We start from the raw sequence: 24,681 nt of genomic DNA, 5'->3' as shown, positions 1-24,681 counted from the left end.
CAATGGGGTGATATAGAAAATAAAATTAAGGCATGAGAAAGAGGAAATTCATTGGGAAGAGGGGGAAGGGAAAAATAGAATTGGGAAAATTGTTGCACATAAAAGAGGCATGAAAGCACTTTCACAATGAAGGGGAAACTGAGGGAAGTGGGGAGTAGAACATGTGAACCTTACTCTCATCATAACTGGCTCAATGAGGGAAGAATATAGTCAATCAATCGGTTGTAGAAAGCTATCTTACCTTCTGGGAAAGAGGGGCAACACTGGGCAAATTGGTGAAGGTGGAAGTCAGAGACTAACTAGGGTTATACAGGATGGAAAGGAACACACAGTAATAGTGATGCAAAAATTTTTTTGTAAGTCTCTCTAGTAAAACCATCATTCTGCATAGAGAAAATTAGTTGAATATATAAGAATACAAGTCATTCCCTAACTGATAAATGGTGAAAGGTTATTAATGGACAGTTCTCAAAGTAATTAAAGCTCTCCTTGGTCCTGCAAAAATAATTCTTTCAATCACTAATATTTAGAGAAATGTGAACTAAAACAACTCTGAGGTAACCCTATACATTTAACAGATTGACTATTGTGACTGAAAAGAAAAATGACAAAACTCAAAGGGGATATGGGAAAATCTAGGGCATCAATAAATTGGGGGAGTTGCAAACTGAATTCAATCATTGAGGAAAGCTATTTTGAGCCCAATGGGCTATAAAATGGTACATACCATTACTTGGTTTGTATCTCAAAGAGATTTTAAAAAGAGGGAGAGGAAGGACCTATATGTACAAAAATATTTAAAGGAGTTCTTTTTAGAGAGACAAAGATTTTGAAAGTGAGGGATACTCATCAATTGGGGAATGGCTGAGTAAGTTATAATAGATTATTGTAATGGAATACTGTTGTGTTATAAGAAATGACAAGCAGAAGGAGCTCAGAAAGACCTGGAAAGATGAACTAGATGAACTGAAGCAGAGTGAAATAAGCAGAGCCAGGAGAACATTGTGAAGACAGGAATACTTTACAATGAACAACTGTGAATAACAGTCATTCTCAGCAATACAATGATCCAAAACTATCCCAAAGAACTCATGTTAAAAGCTCCATCTACATCAAGAGTAAAAGATCTGAATCCAGATCAAAGTAAACTTTTTTCACTCTTTTTTTCTATTTGAGTTTCTTTTCACAAAACAACTAATATGGGAAAATGTTTTACATGATTGCGTATATAAAATCTATATGAGATTACTTACCATCTCAAGGGTGTTGGGGGAGGAAGGGAAGGAGAGAATTTGATACTCAGTATTCTTTGGAAACTGTTTTGACATGGATTTGGGGTGAATGAAATAAAAATTAATATTTAACCAAAAAAATAATCATTTCTCCAATATTATAAATTGCAGAGAAAATGCCATTCTGTGGGAGTTTCTTCAGCTAATAAAATCATTATCCTGCTAAAATGCAGATCAGCCTCCATTCCTAAAGAAATAATAACCCCTGATGATAAAGGCCATATAGCTTTCAATTATACAGACAAAAGGTAATTTAAAAATCTAATGGTCAAGAGCAAAATTATTGTAAAATTCCAAAGAAATGTTATTCAAGGTAAAGGAACTGAATAAACAACATCCTAAACAGTGGGTAGCTCTTGCTTAAATTTGATGATAGTTCATAAGACTTTGGGGAGAGAAATATCTCAGGGTTGGGTCAACATTCTAACATTTTGACAGCAAGTTTAAAAAAATCCCATTGCCATAATTCCACCTCAAAAATGAAAGAAAGAGCAACCAGGTGACTCAGTGGATCAAGAGACAGGTCTAAAGACAGGGGTTCCCTGGGTTCAACTCTGGCTTAAGACTTTTCCTAGCTATGTGACCCTGGGCAAGGCACTAAATCCCCATTCCTAGCCCTTATTGCTTTTCTGCTTTGGAACCAACACACAAAATTGTTTCTAAGACAGAAAATAAGGGTTATGAAAATGAATGAATGAATGAATGAATGAATGAAGGAAGGAAGGAATGAAGGAAGGAAGGAAGGAATGAATGAATGAATGAATGAATCAACAAATCAATGAAAGACTAACACAATATTGCTAAATATTTGGTGAGTTTCAGAGACGATAGTCTTCAAATAGATGGCAAGTTAAACCAATATAATGTCTTGTCCTTTCAAACACAGAGAAGTTTTAGACTCATAACTTTGGTTGGCCACCTCCCAGGCTACTTATGAGTACCTGTTCTGTACCTGCTTTGTCATACATATAAAATGATTCCTTCCTCAGAGTGGGTGCCATGCACAGGCTCAAGTATCTTGGAAGGAAACTCAGATACAACAAATTATATTACCTCCTCCACCTCAGCTAACTTTGCAGAAAGAAGCTCAGTCTGTGGATGGAGCCTACAATAAATGTTTAATGGGCCCTTGATCCATCTCATATACTTCTATATTTCCATCAACTGGACAGGATTACAAATATAAACCTTTGTGGTTTTTTTTTTATTTCATTTTTTAATTTAAGTATTTTTCCAGGGTTACATGATACATTTTCTCTCCTTCCCTTTTTCCTCCCCCCATCCCAGAGCCAACAAACAATTCCACTGGGTTATACATGCATTATCACTCAATACCTATTTTCATATTATTCATAAAATATAATCCTTTGAAGAAAGTGCTTCTCCCATGGAGCTACAACTGTCCTCTGGACCCTTGCTGTGGTGATGCAGAGAATTCTTTCTGATTGGTCCCTAGTGACTGGGGCTGCCTCTCAATGATTGGTTGAGACTCAAGAAGAGGGGCTTATTGGGTGGGGGAATCATCTTGCTAATGATTATTGAATTTCTATTATTTTTAAATAAGTGAATTCTAACTACAGAACTTCGATGGCAAACTTAGATGGATGCAGGTCAGGATCTTTACACTTAGCATTTGTTCTTACCAATAGGTCCCATTACTCATATGTAAACTTCTTTGGAAATTGTTTTAATTTTCTTCCATATGAATCATAAACCTTAAAGTTGTCCAATTTAATAAAGGTGTATGTATTTTAACAAAAAAACTTGAACACTTGTCAAAGGAGCTGCCTCCTTGGTAGACTTTGAGAAAAAGTTGTGAAATATTTGGTTTTACCCCCTTTTTTTCTTTTCTCATGATTTGTCTTGTATTTCTAGGCCAGAGTATAACAACATGTAGGCAGACAGATTTTTTTCCTTGCCTCAGTAGAAAATGGTGATTTGTAGGAGAAGCACATAGAAAATGCCCAAGAATTGGGGACTGGGGATCTGGATTTCCAGATCTTGGATGGCATCTTAGCACAGAATAGAAATTAAGAATTCTGCAAGTATGCAGTTTCAAGCATTGGGGTGTGTATGGGGGAATTACTTCTTGGATAATATTGAGTTAGAATCCCTAAGTCCAAGAGTTTCTGACTTCAGTAGTTCCTGGGTTGGGAAATGCGGCAATATACTGCCAGAAGGGTATTTCCTGAGCACTTTGCTTCTCAGAAGAGCAGAATAGAATACTTCTTTGAGGTCTTCCCTGCAGCAGAAAAACTAAAGTTGTGCCATAAGGGCCTAAAAGATTTGATTGTTACCAACCTTCCATGATTTGCATGTGAGTTGCTTGGATAGTAGATGATGGGATAGGATAAATGGGAAATCTTTATTCAGCAGAATCTCTATGTTTGTTTTTTTTCCAACTGAGAGAAGGCTAAAGGACTTTTTGAGTGCTTTATATTTCTGTATTTATTTGTGGGTTTTTTCTAGGTTCTTTTGACTTATGCTATCTTTGTGGTAAATGAAATAAATTTGACTGTCTGATGTCCTACTGCTTGGTGACTTGTCAGACCCTACTTCTTCTTTCATCAACTCTAGACAGAAAACTTCCATATCTGTATGTCTAGCCCTGGTCTCTCTCTCTTCACCAATATCTCCAATGAGATGACCTCTATCATTTCAAACTCAATGTGTCCAAAACATAACTCCATGTGTCCTCTAGGCAGTTTCCAAAGTGATTCCTTAAATACAGTCTGATCATGTCATTCTCCCACTTTGTAATTTTCAGTGGCTCCCCATTTCTTCTAGGATCAATTCTAAACTCTTCACTACCAAGCCCCCAACCTCCCCCTCTGACTTCATAAACACATCATTCCTCTTCCCCAATTCTATAATCCATTAAATGTGGTTCTCTTGGTGCTCTTCACACATGACATTCTTTTTTAAACCCTTACATTCTTTATTGATTATGAGAATTAGTTCCGAGGCAGAAAAGCAGTAAGGGCTAGGCAACTGGGGTTAAGTGACTTACCAAGGGTCACATAGCTAGGAAGAGTCTATGAAATTTTAATCTCCTGTCTCTGGAACTTTGCAAATGTAAACCTTGTGTTTTACATTTTTTATATTTGCATGTTTTACATTTACTATCTTCTATCTCTGGTATGTGCCTCCTCATCACTTCATCCTCCTAAGAATCTAGCACATAGTAGGGTGTTTAATAAACACTTCTTAATTGGTTGTTTTCACTTTGAGTACTTATGCCAAAGAGATTAAGATTCCATTACCCACAGGAGATGAAACCTAGCCGGGCATATTACCTAAACTTATAGAGGGATGTTTAGTTTATTCATACATATATCCTCACTTTAAGATATCTAATGAATCAGTCTCTTTGGCATTAGACTATCAAAAACTCCTTTGAATTATATTAATTTAGGGAAGGGGAAGGGAATAAGTATTTATAGTACTCACTTTGTTGTAGGCACTGTGTTAAGTGCTCTTACAAATATTATCTCTCTTGATCCTTACAACAGTCCTAGGAGGTAGCCACTGTTATTATTCCCATTTTACGTTTGAGGAGAGGAAGCTCATCTAGTCTCAGAGACTTACTGTGTGACCCTTGGTAAGTCACTTAACCCTCTTTACCTCAGTTTCCTCATCTTTAAAACAAGCAAGCAAAGGAAATGACAAGCCAATTTAGTATCTTTGCCAAGAAAACAGCAAATGGGGTCAAAACAAATTGGATATGACTGGAATGACTGAACAACAAATACAGTTGAGGAAACTGAGGGAAACAGAAGTCAAGTGACTTGCCTAGAGTCATACAGCTACTAAGTGTTTGAAGTTGCATTTGAGCTCATGTCTTCCTTACTTAAAGACCTAGTGCTCTGTTCACTGCATCACTAGCTGTCTCTCAGAGAAAAAGGATCATGTCTGGGTAGGCCACGAAAACTGACCATGCCCCAAGAGTTGTTGATCAATTATTAAACTAGTTAGATCTGCATTTATTAGGTTGTAGCCATGTGACATTCCAGCACAGTTGAGGATCAAAGTAGGACCAAAAGGTGGCAAAAGGGGAGATATCAATAAGGGACACTAAGGAAACAAATATGGAATACAATCCAATGGGAAAAGAAAACACACACACACACACACACACACACACACACACAAATACCAAAGAGACAATGGTGGAAAAATCCATCAGAGAAATCTCAAGGTAGAGAGTGCAGCCAGGTGAAAAATGGGATATATGAGCTGAATTTTGTCCTTAAATGGAGGTTTTGAGTTCATGGTTCTACCCTCCAATCAGAGACGCAGAAAAAGGGTAGTACCAAAGCTGATGAATTCTTACAGGATAAGTTTATCCCAATAATGAGTGTCATGTGGCATGGTGAAAAAGTCCCAAACTATTTGAGTCAGGTGAGAAATGAGGAGCTTCAGATACTTAACTAATTGTATGACCCTAGACAAATAGCTTAACGTTGTCTGCCTTATTTCCCCATACCAGTTACTTCCATATTACTGTATGACTTTGGATAAGTCAATTAACTTTTCTGGACTTTAGTTTCTTCAGCTGTAAAAATGAAGAGGTTGATCTAGATGGCTGCTCTTGGGTCCCTTCCAATATATCATCCTAATGTGATATATAAGTCACTTCACCTCAATTTCTTCATTGGTGAAAGAGAGATGGATTCATTTTGAGCTCAATGACTTCTAAAAGCCTTTCAAGTATTAATGCTATGATCCTTCCACTCAAGTCCTTGTTAACTTTCACCTGGAGATAGCAACAGCCTCCTAACTGATCTCCCTCTCTGGCTCTCCCACTCCAAGACATCCTACACATTACTACTAAAGTAATTTTCCTTAAGAGAAGATAAGACCATGTGATTGAGCTGCCTCAAAACTCCAAGGACTTCCTGCTGCTTCTAATATCAAATGTCTCTATTCAGCTTTAAAAGTCCTATACAGCCTAGTGCCTGGCTGTCTTTTTTTTTTAATGAATAGTATATGTTTTACTTTTCATTAAGAAATTCTTTTTTTATTCAACACTTTAATTCTGGAGCAGGTTTCTCTAGATGCCTCAACTCTCTTCTGATGCAAAAATGCTTTTCATTTCCATGTTGGACCAACTGTTACAATTTTACCTTTCTAAAGAAACAGATTAGGAATTCCACACCAGAGCAATTAAAAATCTTCACAAAGTATGTTTTGTTGTGAACAAGATTTTTTTTGTTGTAAACTAAAATTCTGGGCTTCCAGATTATCCAAGGGCAGAAGGGAAAAGAAGGGAAAATTGATGCATTTGAGTTTCTGATTCCTTTAATTTCCTCTAGTCATCCTTGGGTTGAAGTGCTAATGAGCAGCAAAGTGGCTGGGAAGGAGGAGGAGGAGGAGGAGAAGGAGGAGGGAAAGGAGAAGGAGAAACCAAGGGCTTATATAATGCTCAAACTGGATAATCAACCTTGAAATGAATCAAAGCAGACTGTAGTTAGGGGTTGTATGAGTTTGAGAGAGAAAGGAGATATTGGATATCAGAGCCTTAACCTTCACCTCCCAGTTTAATCCATAACAACATTTCCTTAAAATGATTCCAGTGCAGAGAGCCAAGCACCTGGTATCCTCGGTTGATTAAAAATTTCAAAGGTGCCGGACTCATTAGTTGTTTTCCTAGTGATGCAGGGAAGCAGTCTTTAAATATATAATAGGCATATAAATACACACACACATATATATGCATGTATATGTACATAAATATAGGTGTGTGAATATGTTCACATACAAATACAGACTTTATATATGTTCGCGTGTATATATGAACACATATGCACTCATACAAACATGTTATATGTTAGTGTGTTTTGAAATGTACATGTAATTGCTTGTATGTATACATATATGTACACAGACATGTATGTTAATATATACAGAGAGAGAATATAATGTTCAGGGAAGTCTAATACCTCTGCTGTAAGGGCTTGTCAAACCTTTTTTTTTTTTAACCCTTATGTTCTGTCTTAGAATTGATACTGTGTCTTGGTTCTTGGTTCTTAGTAAGGGCTAGGCAATGGGAGTTAAGTGATTTGTCCAGGGAGCAAGGAAGCGTCTGAGGCCACATTTGAACCCAGGACCTCCTGTCTCTGGGCCTAGCAGTCAATCCACTGAGGTACCCAGCTGCCGCCTTTTCAAGCCTTTTTTAGAGCTATTTCCTTCCTTTTTTATCCAATTGCCACCCAGCTCTCATGTGTAGCTCCAAGAACCTGTAGCACGCACAGTGCCCACACACACCTCAATAAATCATGTTGGCAGGTAGGCTAAACTAGGTTGAGGATAACCAGCAGGCTTCAAAGCCATTGCTGAGCTAAGAGGGTGTCCACTCCAGGCATGCGAAGTCTTCCCCTGATGGAAGGGACAGATGAGAACAATTTATTCTAATAGTCAGGAAGGAAGCAGAAGTCGGCTCTCTGGAGCACTTAGAACTCAATCACACGTCAAAGAAGCCAAGCTCATTCCCTGGATCCCACACCATCACCGATCATCTTGAGAATTGCCTTGCCACTGGACTTAGGCGGTTCTGGAAGAGAGAGTGAGTCTGAGGACTTTGTGCAACTCAGCATTGCTTAAGTCCATGAGGTCATTGGAACTCTTTGAAAACAAAGGACCAACAACATATAACATATTTGTATAAATACATTTTATATATATTCATACATGCAATCCAAGTATACATCCACCTATTCATTTTTGTTCGTGAGCTATTGCTATATACTCTTTAATATGTATATTTATATAGTGGGTATATTCTCATTACTTACTAAATTGAGTAGAAAATTTTTCTCAGCTGGATGATCAAGTTATATTCTTAGGGTTTTGGGGGGTTCTTAAAATTGGTACAATCTTACTAAAGTTATTATTTAATTTTTTTCATTGTATTTGAGATTTGTGAAGAAAACCATTATGCGACTAGCAAATATAAATTATTTTATTTCCTTTTTGCCCATGTTTATGACAGGCAGTATGGTATAGTGGACAGAAAGCTGACCTCAGAGCTAGGAGGATGTGGGTTCCTGTATTCTTACACATATAAACTGTGGGCAAATCACTTAACTTCTGAGTATTCCAGCCAACTTTTTTGAACTCTCGGTAGAGGGATTTTCTTCATCTGGAAATATCAATGAAGTCACAGATCTAGTCTCTTATCTTTTGCTTTTGCTTATTCCTTCAATTTCATTTTCTTTCTTTCATTGCTGTGGGTAGTATTTCCAGAACAATAGCAAATAATAAGGGTGACAATGGATATCTTTGCCTTTCACCAGATCTTTTTCATCAAATTGAATTGGGAGATTAACAGTAGCCTAAAATAGCTGAATTTTAAGAGTCCAGAGCAGGACAAGGAATCAGAGATGCCTTTTTGTTGCTGTTATTTTGGAATATATACAATTGTGAGACCATCATTTTTTCAGAATGTTGCTATTTATTGAAGATAGAAAGGGGAAAAAAGGAAAAGAGAATAAGAAAATGGAGTCTCTGGCAGCTAGATTTAACCTTTCAGTCATGCAAGCTCCCTAGTAGAATGTAGACTGTTAGAAAAACAGTTTTGTCATTGTTTTCTCAGAGGTTTTGCATATTGCTTTGAACAGTATTGATGCTTTAAATGAATTCAAATAGGTCAAAACTCCTTTAGACAGCTTCATCTTTTACTTATTGAAATGGAAAGGATACAATTTACAGACTTTGCTATTTGCTACCTGTTTGACTTTGGATGTCATTGGGCAAGACAGTCTCTAGGTCTTTATTTTCTCATCTGAAAAGTAAAGTCTGAACTAGGAGAGATCCAAGCTACCTTCTAGTTTCAGAATGATGATTTCATGTTTCTAAAATCAATAGGGTCACAAAAGATACTGCTGCCTGACAGAATGAAGGAAAATGCTATGGAATCTAGATTCTCCCTTTTTTACCCACAATTATATTTTCCTTGATTAGGGATGGTTTGCAATATTAGCAGCTACCAATAATGTCAGAAAACTTATCTTCAGAGCAATAACCAAAGATCAATGCTGCTTTTGCCCCAAAAGTTCTCCCTCCGTGGCTCTTCATTGATGTTGATCTTACCATAAAATGCAGCCTTCTCCTCCCTCAAAAGGTGAATGAGTATAATACCTTACATTCCCAATCCAATTCAATAAACATTTACTAATTCTATGGGCCAGGTCCCACCATACTAAGCATTGGCAATTAGTAAAAAGAAAGGCAATTCCTGCTCTCTTCGAATTCATAATCTAAAGGAGGAGACAATACACAAAAAAAGCAGGAAGGGGATTGGGGGAGATACAAGGAGGAATTCATGGAGAAGGCATCTTGTTCCTTGGAGCTGAAAGTAGGCAGGACAGTGGATCCAAAGTGGCGTGAGCTGAATCCAACTTCTGCCCATTTTCTTTATGGAAGGCATTAGAAAGAGTTAGGTATTCCACTCTTAAGTCCTCTAATCAGAGGAGAAAGGAGACTTTGGGAAGTAATGTCAATCAAGACTTGAGTTAGCAGCATGATGGTGAGCTTAGAAATAATAAGCTTATTCTGGGAGGGGCATTTTCTAATTTATAAAGTATTTGCCTCACAAAATCCCTGAGAAGAAGATAATTATAAGAATTATTATCTTTAATTTAATGAGGAAATGGAAGCTTAGATTGGTAAAGGAACTGGCCCAAGGTCATGATGCTATAAGTAAATCAGGAAAAGGTATGTTTTTTCATCTAGAAATCACCCCCTTGTGTTCATCTCCACTTTCTCATCTTTAAACTCTTCCAATCTATCAGCCTTCCCTTGTTGCCTACAAAGATTCCCCTCATTGTTTTGAGAAAAAATAAAACCCAAAATCCTTACTTGATCCTGTTAACACTTTAAGTAGTGACCAATAGCTTTCATAGTCAAACCCCAAATGAAAAAAAAGAAGAAAATAAAGCCAAAACTCGTTGAATCCAATTCTTCACTGCCCACTTACTTAATCACTTGCAATCTGGCTTCCAACCTCAAAGATCAACAGAATTTGATCTGTCCTCTCCAAAGGTTACCAGTGATCTCTTCATTGTCAAATACCACATTCCCCCATCCCCCAGTCTTCAGCCTTCTTGACCTCTCAGAAGTTTCAAGTAGAACTATAGGGGACTTTAGAGGTCAAGTAGTCCAACATTTTCATTATACAAATGAAGAAACAGAGGTCCACAGACAAAAAGTGACTGAGTTCCTACAGCCACTTGGGTTTTAAGTGACAAAGGCAGAATTTGAAGGCACCTCCAAAGTCAGTGATTTTTCCACCCTGGAATGTAATATCCCTTTAGTTTCTGACTTGGTTGACCATCATTTTATACTGAATATTCTCCATGGTCTTTTTCATTCTTAAATATTATAAGACTATGCCTCAAAACCACATTTTCTCATTTCAAATCTAGTGTTCTTGCCACTATATTGGAGAACTGGGAATTATTATTTTTATTTCACTACAATTCCTTGCTTCAATACCTACCTTGTTTCAAGCTTCTAAAAACAGATAATATAGTTCAATGGCAGAGAAAATGACCATAAAAATTTAGGGAACAGATGGAAGAAAGAATTATAGAGAAACCAGCAAAGATTTATATGAACTGATACAGAGAGAAGGGAGCAGAACCAGGAGAACATTTCATACCATTACAGCAATATCGTAGAGACAGCCAACTTTTTTTTTTAAAAAGCTCACTTTCTGTTTTAAAATAGATATTAAGTATCAACTGACTGAGAGGTAAGAGCTGGACAAGTGGGGTTAAGGGACTTTCCCATGGTTACAAAGCTAGGAAGTATCTATGGCCAGAGACAATTTCTAAAAGATGTTAGAATTCTGACATGTGACAAGCTATGATTCACGAGTGCTGACAATAAATTATTGTTTATTTATTATGTCCCAGTAACTTTGCTAAGCTATGGAGATACATTTTTTAAAAGACAAAAACATCAGTCCCTGTCCTCAAGGAGCTCATATGGGGAAGACAACATGAGCAGAACTATTTATGTAAAATATATATTCTGCTTAAATGGGAGATAATGTAAGAGGAAAGACACTAGTGGTGGAAGAGATTTGGGGGACTAGAAAAGGCCTTTGGTAGAACTAAATCATAAAGGCAGAGAAGCAAGGAGATAAAAATGAGCAGGTAGATCATTCTAGGCATGGAGAATAATCAATGAAAGGGCACCGTCAGAAGATGGAACAGATGGTACAGCAAGGAGCTCAATGTTACTGGATTACATATACTAGGTGCTTCACAAATTCTCATTCCATTCCCTCCCTCTCCATTCCTTCCAAAATCAATAGTAGTTATTGATTTAGAAAAGTAGAACACTATATAACTATGTGATTGTGACCTGCCTTCCCTTAATAAAATCAGTTGGCTTTGCACAAGCCTAGAGGCACTGGGATATGTCAAGTCTGTTGAATATTTAATATCAAAAATTCACATTCTAGCACAAGTAAGATAAACTTGAGGAGGGCAGAAATTAATGCCCTGTCTAGCTGAGAAGAAACAGAAGATGCCAAAAGATCAGCTGTGGCAGGAGAAAAGCAAAACAGGACCTGTAAGTTTGGGGATTCCTTTGGCACCAGTCACTGCCTTGAAGGAACAGAAGATTCATACCAGAAGTGTATTGTTATTAAATTTCTACCAGCCAGAGGAAATTTTTAGCATCTTGTTAGTAGTATCAGGTTCTCAGGGTGGAGGAGAACTGTACTAACTCCACCTTTTTCTTGACAGAAACACCAGCATACCCAATGCCCTTGGTTTTTCTCTTTTTTCTTTTTAGTTTTCCTTAGACCTAGCAGTCATTTTGAAACTTTTATTTTTCAAGTTGTTAGTAAAGCTATAACAATTATAATTACAAATGGCACCTCTCTAAGATTTGGGGGATGACAGTAATAATTGGGAATATACTCAAACTGCATTTTTTTCATGCAATCAACCATTAGTTGGAGCAACCATTAACCCTTTCTGTAGCCCTTTATCTTTTAAAACAATTTTGAAAGAATTGATCACTGAGCTCCTTTCTGGTAATTCAAAGGCTCACGAGATCATAGACCTAAAATTGGTAGAAGAGTACTGTATCATTACACTCATTTTACAGATGAGGAAACTAAGGCAGAGAGATGTTAAGTAACTTTCTCACAGTTATACACCTAATGTGAGAAGAAGGATTCAAACACAGGTCACTTTCCATCACAGAAATCATCATCTAATTCATCCCCTCGTTTTATATGTAAAGAGACAAAGATCAAGGGAGGTGACAGGATTTGCTCAGGGTTACACAGCTTGTAAATGGTAGAGATCAGATTTAAACTTGGATTCTCTGACTATACATTAAGAACTTTTTACAATGTATTATATGGGGAAAGGAAATCTCCAACAATAATGATAATGATGGATGGTGGCAAAGATGGTTATGGTGATGATGGTGGTAGTAGTGATGATGACAGTGGCAAAGATAGATGGTGGTAGTGATACTAGTGATTCTGATTCTGATGGTGGTAATAGTGATAGTGATGTTGTTGGTAGTGATGGTGATGAAAGTGATGGAAATATTAGTGATAATGATGAAAGTGGTAGTGATAGTGATGGTAGTCATAGTGATGACAGTGATGGTAATGTTGGTGATAATGATGATAGTAATGGTGATGGTGCTAATGATGATAATGTTGATAGCCATAAAGATAGATGATATTAGTGATAATAGTGATTTTGATGCTCCTGATGCTGATAGTCATGATGGTGATAGTGATGGTAATAAGGGGTTGATAGTGCTGGTGATGACAGTGAAAATAATATTAGTGATAATGTTGGTGGCAATGATAGTGATGACAGCGATGGTAATGTTGGTGATAATGATGACAGTAATGGTGATAGTGATGATAGTGCTGGTGATGGTAGTGCTGGTGATGGTAGTGATGGTGATGAAAGTGATGGTAAAGTTGGGGATAATGGTGATGGTGTTGATAGCCATAAAGATAGATGATATTAGTGATGATAGTGATTTTGATGATCCTGATGCTGATAGTCATGATGGTGATAATGATGGTAGAGAGGGGTTGGTAGTGATGGTAATGACAGTGAAGGTAATATTAGAGATAATGATAGTGGTAGTGATAGAGATGGTTTTGATAGTTATGATGATGTAGTGATGATGATGGTGGTAATGATGTTGGTGTTAGTGGTAAAGGTGGTGATGATGTCTGTTGGAGGCAACTAGGTAGAGTTGTGAGTAGAGTGCTGAATTTATAGTCAGAAATGTGAATTTGAATTGTGCCTCAACCTTACTAACTAACTGTATGACCTTGAGAAAGTCATTTACTCTCTCTCAATCTCATTTTCCTTCCCTATAAAATGAGGATAATAATAACTTAACTTGCAAGCTTGCTGTTAGACTCAAATGAGAACCTATGTAAAGAGCTTTGTGAACCTCAAAGTATTATATAAATGCTAACTATTATGATGAGTGACGTTTTATAGTGTTTGCAGGTTGGCAAGGGGATATACACATATTGTACTCCTTTTAATCCTGACAATAACTGGTGAGGTAGGTGCAGGGGTATTATTATGCTAATAATAAAGGCAAAACTGAGACACACACAAAGAGATTAAATAACTCACATACAAATACCCAGCTCATTTAGGTCAGTGAATTGTCATAAGATCATAGATTTAGTGCTAAAGGTAACTTAGAGGCTTTGAAATTCAAATCCTTGGTTTTTACTGATAAATAAGTTATTGACTTGCCAAGGGCTGAACAGCTAGTAAGTGTCTGATACAAAACTTGAGCCCAGGTCTATCTGAATCCAAGTCCAGTATGCTATCCACTATACCATTGTTGTTGTTGTTCAGTAATTTTCCAATTGTGTCTGACACTTCATGACCCCATCTCGGATTTTCTTGCTAAAGATATTGGATTGGTTTGCCATTTCCTTCTCTAGTTCATTTTATAGATGGGGAAACTGAAGCAAACAGGGTTAAATGACTTGCCCAGGGTGACACAGCTACTAAGTGTCTGATACTTGATGTGAATTTGGGTCCTCCTGACTCCAGGTCAGCCACTCCATTAATATCTATTATACCATGTTGCCTTAAAAAAAAAAAGACAACTCATGATTTCTACCTTGGAGTCAACACTAAATATTACTTCCAAGACAGAAGACAGGTAAGAACCAGGCAATTGGGATTAAGTGACTTACCCAGGGTCAATACAGCTACCAAGTGTCTGAGATCAAATTTGAACCCAGGACCTCCCATCTCCCATCTCTAGGCCTGGTTCTGCCCAATGAGTAACCTAACTGCCTCCCCTCCCCCATGTTGCCTTTCAAAGTGAGATCTGACAATTGTCAAAACACAGAGGTAAATCAAAAACTTCTTCCTCTTTAGCTTAATACTTTTCCAGTGAAACTAATTCAGCTCCACTCTGGAAAATGAGAAGAATTTATAATAATATATTGTTGCTATTTGCCTTCACACTATTATCTTAATCATTAGGGCTATAATGAATCTGGAAACCTAACACTGGGCATAAGATTATAGATTTGGAATTGGCAATGACCTTTAAAGTTGATCAAACACAAGCCCTTCATTTTACAGATGGGGAAAACAGAAGCCCAGAAAGGTTAAATAACCATATAAAGAAGGGCAGCTAGATGGTGAGATGGATAGAGCACTGGACCTGGAGCCAGGAAGACCTAAATTAAAATCTAGCCTCAGACACTTACTAGTTGTGTGACCTTGGGCAAGTCACTAAACCCTGTTTACATTGGTTTCCTCATTTGTAAAATGAGCTTGAGAAGGAAATGGTAAACCATGTCTGCCAAGAAAACCTCAAATGGGATCCAAAAGTGACAGACATGACTGAAACAACTGAACAAAAGAAGGTGGAACATGAAGGTAAGTCCTTGGACTCTAGAGACAGTTTTCTCTTTCCTGTTTCATGTCTTAGGAGGGAGAGTGGCTTTGTAGAAAGAGCACTGAATTTGGATTAGAAAGCAGAGGCTCAAGTTCAGCTCCTTTGCCACTTTTCTCATTCCATCTTATCTGTAAAAGGAGGGAGATTGGACTAACTCTAATATTTTGTAATTTCTTGGTCTTGCCAACACACATTTTTCTTTCCAGATTAAAGGATGATTTCACATTATAATATAATCATTAATAATATTAGCTGACACATATAGTGCTTTAAGATTTGGAAAGGCATTATGTACATTATTCTTCTCTGAGCTTCACAAAGGACCTTGTAAGAAAGATACTGTAGATATTATCATACCCGTTTTATTGGTGAAGAAATCAATGAAGAGAGATGGTATTGAATGACTTACCAATAGACACACGACTAGTTATAGAGTAGGAGTTGAACACAGGTTCAGTGCTTTCTTCATCCACACTATCACTCTGATTTTCAGTGGTCAAAAACATGATCTTAGCTAGCTGAAAGTGATGCAGGGATAGCCCCCTGGGACTGGAACCACGAAGAACTGAATTAAAATCCAGCCTCAGATACTTATAAGGTCATTTAACTTTTTCTGCCTCAGTTTCTTCATCTGTAAAATGATCATAATAATCCCTATTTCCCAGAGTTGTTGTGAGCTTTAAGTGGGATAATATTTGTAAAAGCTCTTAGCACACATTAGATACTTAATAAATGCTTGTTCTTCCCAGTTCCTTATCCCCCCAAAGAATTATAGGACAAGATTTGAATTCCTAAAATACTTTTTAGTAGTTTTGTACATTTTATTCAAAACTTTGCCTTACCCAATAATTTTAGAAGTCTCTAGGCAATATTGAAAAGTAACTAAATATGGACAGTTGCAACCTGAAATTAATCAATTTATGTATTTATTCATTCATTCATGCATTCATTTATTCATTTATTTATTTATTTTTAATTTTATTTAGTCAATTTAGAACATTATTCCTTGGTTACAAGAATTGTATTCTATCCCTCCCTCTCCTACCACCACCCTTCCCATGGCCCATGTGCAACTCCACTGGGTATTACATGTGTCCTTGATCAGAACCTATTTCCATGTTATTGATGCTTGCACTAGGATGACCATTTAGAATCTATATCCCCAATCATATCCCCTTTGACCTATATAATCAAGCAGGTGTTTTTCTTCTGCATTTCTACTCCCACAGTTTTTCCTCTGAATGTGGATAGTGTTCTTTCTTGTAGATCCCTCAGAGTTATTTAGGATCACTGCATTGCCACTAATGGAGAAGTCCATTACATTCAATTGTACCACAGTGTATCAGTCTCTGTGTACAATGTTCTTCTGGTTCTGCTCCTTTCACTCTGCATGAATTCCTGGAGGTTGTTCCAGTTCACATGGAATTCCTCCACTTTATTACTCCTTTTAGCAAAATAGTATTCCATCACCAATATATACCACAATTTGTTCAGCCATTCTCCAATTGATGGGCATCCCCTCATTTTCCAATTTTTGGCCACCACAAAGAGAGCAGCTATGAATATTCTTGTACAAGTATTTTTCTTTATTATCTCTTTGGGGTACAAACTCAGTAGTGCTATGGCTGAGTCAAAGGGCAGACAATCTTTTAGTGCCCTTGTAACCTGTAATTAGGAATATCTTCCAAGAGATTCTTTTCCATTAAAAGTCTATATTACAACCAAAAGCTTGGCATTAGAGAAGAAAGAGAAAAAATAGGTTTTTTATTAACCCAATTCCATTTTTTTAAAGCAAAATGTTCATTAGGATTTTGATAAGTGAAGAAAATTTTTTCTTATTATTTAGTCATGTCCAACTCTTCCTAACCCTGTTTAGGGTCTTCTTGGCAAAGACATTGGAGTGGTTTGCCATCTTCTTCTGCAATTCATTTTATAGATAAAAAACTGAAGCAAACCAGGTTAAGTGACTTGCCTGGGGTGACATAGCAAGGAAGTGTCTGAGGCCAGATTTGAACTAAGGATGATGAATTGTCCTTACTGTAGGTCTAATGGTCTATCTAGTATACCATCTGACTGTCCCATGGGGAAAAATGCATTTTAAATTGAACTAAGACAATATGGAGTGTTTGGAGTGTCAAAGAAGACTAATATCCATCATATGAGGATTTGTCAATTGTATAATTGAAAATCTGTTACCCTGAAAAAGAACTACATTTCCTGGGAGCCCACTGACTTCCTGTCATTAAGTACTTCCTGTAGACAAGGTATATTAGGTGAGGACGTGGAGGGTCCCATATCTTTACTTCCTGTCCTGAGCTTGGTGGTGGTAAGGCAGACATTTGAACTGGCTGATCAGTCATACACATGTGGTCTTTATTTTGTATCCTCTTTATCCCTTGATTTCTAATGATTATTAATAAATTCCTTAAAACATATTTTTATTATTGAGATTTAATTTTAATATTCATATTTTTGGCAATCACTAGTCAGAGAAGAACTTCTCATTTTTTTTAAGATAGCCAAGATAAATTTTTAAGTCATGTTTCTTCTGCCAAGGCTTTTTGCCCACCCCATTCACCCACCCACCCTCTCAAACTCTGAGAGAACTCTGAACTCTCTTTGGAGCTGCTGCCTTTTTCTTTCCCTACTTTTTGCCTGGTCACTCTCTGGGCTATTTTTAGCTGAGGGAATCTGCTTGAGCACATGTTCCTCAGTTCCTTGCTGCTGCCCCTGGCAATCCTCCTCCTGATCTCTGGCCCTGCTCCTACTCCTGCTCCTGAATCAGCCTCCACCCCAATCCTGACCCTGACCAGTGTTGTTGGTCCTGCTACTGCTGTCCATACAGCCTCCTGGGTTGTCCCAGCCATCTTCTCCTGATCATCTTGATCCTAATCACTCCTCCTTTGGCCCCAGCCTGGTCCCAAATTGCTGATAGCTGTTGCTGTATCTTCAGAACTCACTAACTTGGAGCCGCTCTCTGGGAAGCTGGTAAAACACTGGGGTGTATTTTCTTTAGGCACCAATTAGCCTCCTAATTCCCTCTCCATATTGCTAGGGAACCAAACTGCTCCCTAGAATTGGAAGAAATTTTTTTTTATTTTTTTTAAAATATATTTTATTTGATCATTTCCAAGCATTATTCGTTAAAGATCATTTTCTTTTCCTCCCCCCCAACCCCCATAGCCGACGCGTAAGTCCACTGGGCATTAGATGTTTTCTTGATTTGAACCCATTGCTTTGTTGATAGTATTTGCACTAGAGTGTTCATTTAGAGTCTGTCCTCTGTCATGTCCCCTCAACCTCTGTATTCAGGCAGTTGTTTTTCCTCGGTGTTTCCACTCCCATAGTTTATCCTTTGCTTATGAATGGTGTTTTTTTTCTCCTGGATCCCTGCAAGTTGTTCAGGGACATTACACCGCCACTAATGGAGAAGTCCATTACATTCGATTATACCACAGTGTATTAGTCTCTGTGTACAATATTCTCCTGGTTCTGCTCCTCTCGCTCTGCATCACTTCCTGGAGGTTGTTCCAGTCTCCATGGAACTTCTCCACTTTATTATTCCTTTTAGCACAATAGTATTCCATCACCAACATATACCACAGTTTGTTCAGCCATTCCCCAATTGATGGGCATCCCCTCGTTTTCCAGTTTTGGGCCACCACAAAGAGCGCAGCTATGAATATTTTTGTACAAGTCTTTTTGTCCATTATCTCTTTGGGGTACAGACCCAGCAGTGCTATGGCTGGGTCAAAGGGTAGATATTCTTTTGTCGCCCTTTGGGCATAGTTTGGAAGAAATTTTTACTCTTCCAACCAGGAAGTAAAAATTACAAGCATGGCATACTCTATGAAAAACAGTACTTTGCCTATTTCAAACAGCTTCTATGATTCAGGAGTGCACTGATCCTTTCACTTATCTTAGATGAGATTCAGGGGAGAAATTCATCTCCCTATAACTCTTTGCTATTTGGGCCTGCCCAGTCTCTAAGATTCATCCAGTTTGAGATTCCTCAACCTCATGTTCTCCCTCACTATGGGAAATACCACAGTTCTGACAAAAGGAATCTGAATGGATAGAGAAAGGAACTTTAAAGAGACTGGAGGTGAAAATTTTAAGCCTCTTTAGACTCCATTGTTTTATGAAAGCCTCTGTATTTTATTGTCTTTTGTTAATTGTCTGCTTTAAGATTTAATTTTGTTGTTTTAAGTTCATATATTAATGTATTCAATACTATTCTGTTACACTGAATCAGTTTAATCTACTGAGTTTTAACTATTAGATATATTCTGTTAACTTTCCCCTATAACTATACTGAACAAAATATTGTAAAGCCCATAAACAGCTTTTTCTTACATTTTGCATTTGTTAAGTGACATATAGATGATGGATGAACTTAACCTGGCTAATAACCTTTAGAAAATTTAATGAGTTAAAAATTTAAATGGTAATTCTAAGGGGTGTTAGATTTAAAATGGTTGAAGGCCTTAAACTGTAACAGTTAAAAGGGTGATGTTGTAAACTGTAGTGAGTTAAAATGGTGGAAGATATAAATTGTGATAGATATAAGAGAGGGTGAGTAAATTTGACCACAGAAAATATGTTTCACTACAGTGTCTTGGTTTTTAATAAATCAAATATAAGGTGGTCGCCAGGGAAATATTCCCAATTATTCAAATACCCAAGTCAACTGGGTTTTATAGAGATTTTAATTAATACAAATGTGGAATTAAAGAAAAGAGAGAAAGAGAGAAAAAGGAAATAAGTATGAAGGCCCTTAAGCCAACATGGCCTAGACCTCAGTCTTAAGAGAGAGAGATCAGTCAGTAAGTCTTTTAACACTCACCACAAGGTCTGTCTAAGCAAGGATTCTAGTGACACCAGGCCAGCTCCATCTCAGCTGACTTCACCAGAGAGATATCCAGCCAGAGTCCTCCTTAAAGAGCCTTCCAGCCAGAGACTGTTCCAAAGGGCCTCTCTCCAGAGCCTCCAGAGGGACAGAGTCCCCTCAGAGGAGCTCCAGCGAGACCTCCTTAGAGATTGTCCTCCAAGAGCTTCCCTTCTCCAGAGCCTCTCTCAAGAGATTCTTCCCAAGTGATCCTCATCAGAGATCCTCCAAAAGGATTTTTTTTCTCAAGAGATTCTGCTTTTTCTTATATAGGGGTTTTTCTCCTATGTCACCTCCCCTAAGTCCTTACATGTACCAATCACTGTAGACGTTTTCCAAAGGGCTGCCCATCTGAATTCCTGCTAAGTCGACTAAGTTCAGACTAAGTCTGAACCAGAAAAAATGCTGCTGTGTTGACTAATCTTCTCAGTAAATCTGAACCAGTGAAAACACAGCTGAGTCAACTAATCTCATTAAGAGAAAACTTGCCCGACCCTTTTAGGTACCGAGTATCTCATTGTATCAATTCTAAAAAACAGGCATGGCTCAAAGAACTCCTTGCCTTATTATATGCATGGGTCCAAGTACTTTCATTGTTTAGCAAGGAGTTTTCTCCCCTAAAGCAGTCTTAAGTATGGGTGGAGAAGAGGTCCTCCCATAGCAAGGATTTTTCTCCTCTAATGCAGTCTTAAGTACGGGTGGAGTAGAGGTCCTCCCATTTCTGATCCTGGCAAGTTCTCACATCAAAATGGGGAATGTTTCCCAGTAGGGAATTTGTTCCAATGGAGGATTCCTCAATGTGGAAATTTTTAACATTCACAAGTCTGAGAAATTTCAAGATTTACAGGGGTTTTCAGAAACAATTTTAATCAACTAGTGGTTTCTGAATGGATGGTTGTTTTATATTTATATTATAAAGAATGTTGTATTAAAGATAGTGAAACAAAGAAATGTTACTACCAAGGTGTTTCGATGAAACAGGAAGCCAAAAAGCGCTCCTGCAAAACTCTTCAGTTTAATTTACTTCCACCAGAATAATCTAGATTTCTTGGTGATGTTATAGACTCAAATAAGTTTTACTTTATTTAAAAATATATTTGCCAAGGTTGAAAGATTTACTACATCTGTAAAAATTGTGACAAATACCCATGAATTCATAGGTGTTTTGTTTTGTTTTTGTTTTTTTGTCATACAGCAACTTAAATGAAATATGATAGTGGGTTTGTTTGCTATTGTAATTAACTGGGCTATTGTGAATTTTGAGGTTTTGGTACTTCTTTGAATGTGCATTACCTACTGTATTACTGTTTTATTCTGAAAATCATTTGTACTCACACAGTGGTTAAGTTAAAAAGGAAATGCATCTCATTTTTTTGGTGAGAAACTTTTGTATACTTGGCTGAAACAGTGTGTCACTGATTTAAAGCTATATATTTTTGATTTTTAAAACTTTTTTATTATTGTTTTTGCTTGCATGTAAAATATGGTACTTCAGTTTGAGAAGATTTTTCTTTAACTTTTTTGATCTTATAATAATATAAGTTTAAAATACATTTACCATAATGTCAATGCATACCCAAACAAGGTTTAGACTATAAAAATGATGCCATGATTTCTTTAAAAAAATTATGGGACTTTGCTTAATGATTGTGTCTGATTCCAAGAGAAGGGAACAAAAGAGTCATTATGCAGTGCCAAGAACCATAATGTTAAGAAGACCAACCAAACCCAATGTTGTTGATGTTTTCACTAGAATGTTCATTTAGACTTTACATCCCCAACCATATCCCTTCTATACATGCATTCAAGCAGTTGTTTTTCTTCTGTGTTTCTACTCCTACAGTGTTTACTCTGAATGTGGATAGTGGTTTTTCTTGTAGATTCCTCCAAGTTGTTCAGGGTCACTGCATTGCCACTAATGGAGAAGTCCATTACATTCAATTGTACTACAGTGTATCAGTCTCTGTGTACAATGTTCTCCTGGTTCTGCTCTTTTCACTCTGCATCAATTCCTGGAGGTTGTTCCAGTTCACATGGAATTCCTCCACTTTATTATTCCTTTGAGCACAATAGAATTCCATCACCAACATATACTACAATTTATTCACCCATTCCCCAATTGAAGGGCATCCCCTCATTTTCCAATTTTTTGCCACCACAAAGAGAGCAGCTTTGAATATTTTTGTACATGTCTTTTTCCTTATTATCTCTTTGGGTACAAACCCAGCAATACTATGCCTGGATCAAAGGGCAGACAGTCTTTTAACGCCCTTTGGGCATAGTACCAAATTTCCCTCCAGAATGGTTGGATCAATTCACAACTCCACCAGCAATGCATTAATGTCCTAACTTTGCCCCATCCCCTCCAGCATTCATTACTTTCCTTTGCTGTCATGTTAGCCAATCTTCTAGGTGTGAGGTGATATCTCAGAGATGTTTTGATTTTCATTTCTCTGATTATAAGAGATTTAGAACATTTTTTCATGTACTTATTAATAGTTTTGATTTCTTTAGCTAAAAATTGCCTATTTATGTCCCTTGCCCATTTTTCAATTGGAGAATGGCTTGATTTTTTGTACAATTGGTTTAGCTCTTTATAAATTTGAGTAATTAGACTTTTGTCAGAGGTTTTTGTAATGAAGATTGTTTCCCAATTTGTTGCTTCCCTTCTAATTTTGGATGCATTAGTTTTGTTTGTACAAAAACTTTTTAATTTGATGTAATCAAAATTATTAATTTTACATTTTGTGATTTTTTTCTAGCTCTTGCTTGGTTTTAAAGTCTTTCCTTTCTCAATGATCTGACAAGTACACTATTCTGTGTTCAGCTAATTTGCTTATAGTTTCCTTCTTTATATTCAGGTCATTCACCCATTCTGAGTTTATCTTGGTGTAGGGTGTGAGATGTTGATCCAAACCTAATCTCTCTCATACTTTTTTCCCAGCAGTTTTTATCAAATAGTGGGTTTTGGTCCCCAAAATTGGGATCTTTGGGCTTATCATAGACTGTCTTGCTGAGGTCATTTACCACAAGTTTATTTCACTGATCCTCCTTTCTGTCTCTTAGCCAGTACTAAATTGTTTTGATGACCACTGCTTTATAGCATATAAGAAATCTGGTTAATTTTAACTTTCACACAACCTCTTTTCAGGGCTGCTTTCTTCCTTTGGTGTCCACCTCCCAACCATCTCTGGCCTGTGGCTCCAAGAAGCTGGAGCTTTCCCAGTAGCCATACCCTAGCAAACTGTCTGGGTAGGCAGGCTAAACCAGGTTGAGGGTAACTGACAGGCCTTTTGCCTTTTGTGAGTTTAGAGGGTGTCTATCCCAAGAATGTGAACACTTCCCCAACAGAAGGAACAAATGAGAACAGTTTGTCCAATAGTCATGAAAGCAGAGGATTTAGGCACCATGGAGCACTAAGAACTTGGCTGGATATTGAAGAAGTCAAGATCATCCACTGCATCCAGAGCAATCTCCAGTTGTCTTGGCTTATGTCTTACCAATTGACTTGGAAGACTAGAAGAGAGGGAGGTTGGAGACTTTATATTACTCTTCCTCATTTAAATCCAACTCATACTCGAATCAAAGACATCAGCATGGATGTCATTTTGGTCCTCATCCAGTATGAACGACAACAACAATAAGAAAACATAATGATGAACTTCAGATGTTCCAACACAGAACTAGGCACTCATAAAATGTATTCTTTCTTTTTGATTTTTAATTCTTCTATTCTAGTTGGCCAGGCACCCCACTGGTCCACATTAAGTATGTAGAAAAAGTTACCTTTCTTGCTCTGGGTGCATATAATGGAAGTCAGCTTTTTGAGCAGCAAGACAATACATGCATTAACTTGTTATTACAGTTTTAAATGGCATTAGACATTTCCTTATAAATCTTAATCTCTTTTTGACAAGACATGTGTTAATCACCTTAACTAGCCCCAGAAAAGAAGGTATTGTAGGGAGTGCTCTGTTGTTATATTGATAATCTGGCCTGCTGTGCATTTCAAAGGATTTTTTGAGCCCCAGCCCAGTGTCAAGAGCAAGCTCCAACAGGGGCAGGGATACAGATGAAGCAGTAATTATAGAATTTATAAGATAGACTGTTCTTTTAATTTCCAATAGAGCAGAACATCCATAGACCAAAAGGTGATTTTTCTTGGGAAACCCAACATTACATATAAGACAATGTTTGCTATGGAAAAATTTAAGGAGCTGGAGGAAGAGTGGAGAAATGGGCAGAAAGCAAAGAATACAGTATGGAATTAAAAATAATTAAAAAGTTCTTTGGGGAAAAAAAAACAAAAACACTACCTTCTGTCTTAAGAACTAGTACTACCTATTGGTTCCAAGGCAGAACAGTGGAAAGAGCTAGGCAATAAGGGTTAAGTGACTTGCCCAGGGTCACACAGCCAGAAAGTATCTAAGGCCACATTTGAACAGGGCCTCCTATCTCTAGGCCTGGCTCTCTATCCACTGAGCAACCTAATTGCCCTTCTTTTTCTTCATTTTTGTCTTCTTTTTTTTATAAATCTTAGCATTTGGTAAATATTCCTCTCTC

This window comes from Monodelphis domestica, chromosome 5, assembly GCF_027887165.1.
Source record: "Monodelphis domestica isolate mMonDom1 chromosome 5, mMonDom1.pri, whole genome shotgun sequence".
NCBI classification, from domain to species: Eukaryota; Metazoa; Chordata; class Mammalia; order Didelphimorphia; family Didelphidae; genus Monodelphis; species Monodelphis domestica.
Note: the sequence above shows the minus strand (reverse complement) of the source record.